The sequence below is a fragment of the Brachypodium distachyon genome, chromosome 3 (genome assembly GCF_000005505.3).
Source record: "Brachypodium distachyon strain Bd21 chromosome 3, Brachypodium_distachyon_v3.0, whole genome shotgun sequence".
NCBI classification, from domain to species: Eukaryota; Viridiplantae; Streptophyta; class Magnoliopsida; order Poales; family Poaceae; genus Brachypodium; species Brachypodium distachyon.
Window position 1 is genome coordinate 18759052 of NC_016133.3, and position 4098 is coordinate 18763149.

The 4098-nt window shown below is 43.9% G+C and overlaps 1 non-coding gene across 1 annotated transcript; it reads right to left on the reverse strand.

Annotated features, from left to right (window-relative positions):
- Window positions 1–2730: 2730 nt before the first annotated feature.
- On the reverse strand, window positions 2731–3119 carry MIR7709 (microRNA MIR7709). The gene has a single exon (NR_126989.1). It is a non-coding gene; the product is annotated as a microRNA MIR7709 (primary transcript).
- Window positions 3120–4098: the final 979 nt, after the last annotated feature.

The window sequence follows — 4098 nt, forward strand, 5'->3', positions numbered from 1 at the left end:
TCCTCATCCCGCGGCCAGAACCCCCTCAGTGACGACAACGACGCCGAGCTCCAGCACGTCCTCCGAGTGTTGCTCGTCCTAGACACTTGCGAGTAACGTGGTCGTGCAGCCAACCGACGGCAAATGGTCGCCGCGAGGCCGTCCGTTGGTTCAGGAGAGGAACGAGGATGGCGGCAGGGTTTGGGACAGAAGTCTGATGGATACCGAAGAGACGCAGCCGGTGAGGATCAGCTGGAGGAGACTGGGGAGCGGAAGAGGGAACCGACAGTGGGGACCTCAAGAGAAGGCCAACAACAGGTTGCAGTATTGTGGGCTTGGGCGACGGTAACTGAAGCCATAACGTGCAGTGTACGATTGATTTTTTGAAGATCACACAATGCATGCTTGATCTTTTGGAGACGATGATACACAGTGCATGTTTGAATATTTAAAGATGATTATATATGCACTGTGTGCTTCGGTTTTAGATAAACATGGTTATTAGAGATAGGATAAACTTGTCACCCGGTCAATTGTATGTGATTAGAATGGAAGCTATCTCCAGGCTCACCACTGGATATCGAACTAACTTAGGAGAATCCCGAGAGTATGGTGTCATTGTTGTCGTCCTTCAGGAACAGCAAGAGCGTCGGCCGTCGGATCCTAGACCCCAATTAAAAAAAAATCCAATCTTTTGAAGTACTAGCACCAAATGTGCGTATCACTACCGACTAAAAATATACGTACACTACATATATTAAAGAGCATGTTGCCCGTCCAACACAAATGGGAGCAATTCATCATAGACCACCAACCAACACAAATGGAAGCAAGTCATCATAGACCAACCAACACAAATGGGAGCAACTTTGTCCCACAACAGTACTACTCCGTACATGCTACAACCAAATCTCTAGCTAGGCTGGGTCTCAGCATCACCAGCCAACTGCTAAAGCTCTATCCTGAAGATACATTCAACTGAGTCGAATGCTAAGTTCAGCGCTCTTTGGACGAACATTCAAATAAGTTTCGATACAACAACCAAACACATGACACGTTTAGTATGTCTTGACATCGATTCGGTCGAGAGAACTTGCGTTGGCGCGCAAGATATTCACCAGCACAGGAACCCTTGCATCCCCTTCGGTGCAGTAGATTGTTACCTTCTCAAGGTGCTCAGCAGCAAATGATATTCCCCTGGTTGTTTGAATCATTTGCTCGTCCTTTTCACAATCTAACTGAAATTTGAAGAGTGCAATATTTGAGTAAGACTTCATGTCACTAATAAATAGACAATAACAAATGCTGGCCAACGGCAGCCACCTTAAGCTTCAGGTTAAGCTTCTCAAGCAAAGGAGAGTGCCGGAGAAAACAAACATAAAGAGATAAGTTGTTAGAAAGATACCATTCTCCAAGAGAGAGACTTCTCAGATTGATGAACATTGAGCACCCTGTAGAAACTCCATCAAATGCAACCTTCACATATTTCAAACATAATAAGCACATGTTTTAAGGACATAAATACTGAGACTTGGGAAGAGATTAAGAAGCACCCATACCTGTCTCACTGAAGTAGACAATTATATGCTCTCGGCATTTGAAAGATAACATAGAGTTACTGCTGTTGGCGTTAGCAGTATGGATTTGGAAGTGCATCTGCATCGAGAGCCTTCAAAGCGTAGTAACACCAGTTTGTGAGTACAGATCAGAAGATGCTTTAAAACTGAGCAGTCTGTTATTTCCAGAGTCTTCAACGAGTCCAATGAGTCCTGAAAAAGTAATGCCAGCAAGGTTGCGAACAACAAGATAACAAGATCCTAAAGCAAAATAACATGTGGCTCTAATCAAAATCCATCATTAATCAACATCTCCTCCACTTCTAGATCTTAAGGACTAACTTCATAAAAGGTTAAATATGCTATCAACCTCACAACACCCAAGTTTACCGGTGAAAGATGATGCCCAAGAGCAAGTAGAAACAATTATCACAAACAGAACAGTGGCAATCTGAAATGCCAGAAGGAGCTAATAAATCAAACAACCACGGAATACAGGGAAAAAGAAAGGGGGAGTTCACAACTTAGAGACATAGAACAAACTATTCTCCATCATGATTTGGGACCTCCAGCTGTCAGCTCCGCCAGCACCTCCTTCATCGAAAACCACCTTCATGGCACCCAGTATCAGAGAATGGAAATTATGTAGTTTCTATTCCGGAATGATTCGGTCAAGGTTGTGGCGGTGCAAGAAAAGTTCCTGGATGTGAGAAATATGGGTTGCTTCTAGGATTGGCATCCAACATTGGAGAAAAGTACTTCTAGCAACACAAGTAACTGCATTTATTCTCTTAAACAAACAAAATACCATTATGTCGTATGTGCCAGATCCAGCTCAAACAAGTAACTGCATCTTCTTTCTTAAACAATAGTTTCTCTTCTTTTTTTCCTACACTGACAGGTGCATGATTTCACTTTTACGAGAAAGTGAACTGTGGTATTGGATTTCTAGTAATTTCTATAAACTGGCCCATTGGACCAATAGTCTGCCCGAAATGATTTATTCCTATATGTGAGGCGTGCACTTCTGCACCATGTGATCCTACTGTCCTCGAGCGCGGCCTCGCACCACGTAATCTTGATCACTTCATTGTAGAGCTCGCAAACCATTCATTCTGACCAACATTGATCTTGTTGTAGACGCGCCCTTAGTGCATGCCGGGTCCAATGCTTCCGTTGCCAAGCGCATTTTAGCATTTTTTTATGCCATCAAAGTACGACTAGGCACACGCCCTGCCTCCTCACGTGCCCCGATGCGACGAAGCTGCAACTTTGAGGCATGGGCCAGGACAGACGTTTTTGGTCGTGTGGGCCTTGGCCCTCACGCGGCCTAGCTCCAAGCCACACCCTTCTGGCCGGGTGGGCCTTGGCCTTTCACAAGACACGTGAGCACCAAGGCCCGCACGACCAATAGGGTATGTCCTGGCACTAAGCAACACGAGGGTCACGACCCACAGAACAATAAGGGTGTAGGGTGTGTCCTTGCCGACACCTAAAAGATGGAGCTTTTTCGTCACATCAAGGCGTTGGTCTCATGATGAGACAAGGACGTGTGCCTAGTCATACTTTAATGCCATTGGGCAGATTGCCAAAGTGTGCCGGGCAACAGAACTATTAGAACTAGCATGCGCTAAAAAAAGGATGCGTTGACAACAAGATCAATTGTGGTAAAAATGTGTGGTTCACGAGCCTATAATAAAGTGATCGAGATTATGAGGGTCGAGGCCACACTTGATGGAGGAAAGCATTGCGATGGTAGGGCCACATGGTGGAGAAGCGCTCGCCTCATGTATACGAATAAATCATTTGGGCAGGCTATTGGTCACATGGGCTAGTTTACAGATATAGCTAGAAATTCAATACCATATTTCACCTTCTTATGCGAGTAAAATCCTGCACCTGTCAATATAAGCAAAAAGATGACACACTATTGAGAAACAGTATGAACTGGATCTAACACGTACTGCATAATGATATTTTGTTTATTTTTAGAAAGAAGATGCGGTTACTTGTGTGGCCACAAGTACCTTTCTCCATTGTCGAACATGCCAACCCCAGGATCAATCCATAGTACTCATATCGAGGAACTTCTCTTGGGCCAACACAACCCTAAAGGAATCATTCCAAAACAGAAATAACGAAATTTCCATTCTCTGATACTCATGCAACAGACGTGGCGTTTGATGGAGGAGGAGGTGTTGGTGGAGCCGACAACTAGAGGTCCCAAATCCTGATAGAGAACGTTGGTTTTACGTCTCTAAGTTGTGAGCTCTGCCTCTATTCTTCCTTGTATTCCTTGATAATTTGAATCATTACTTGTTTGGTAGTTTATCATTCTACTAGCATTTCAAATTCGAACTCTCCCAAACTTGGGTGTTGTCAGCTTGAGAGCATACTTCACCTTGTATATGAAGTACTTAAGATCTAAAAGTGGACGGATGTTGATTAATCATGTATTTTGATTGGATCCACGGGAAATTCTACTTTAGGATCTTGGGGTAATTGTTGTTTGAAACATTGCCAATATTGCTTTTCTAAGACTTCTTTGTGAAACTGAAAACTA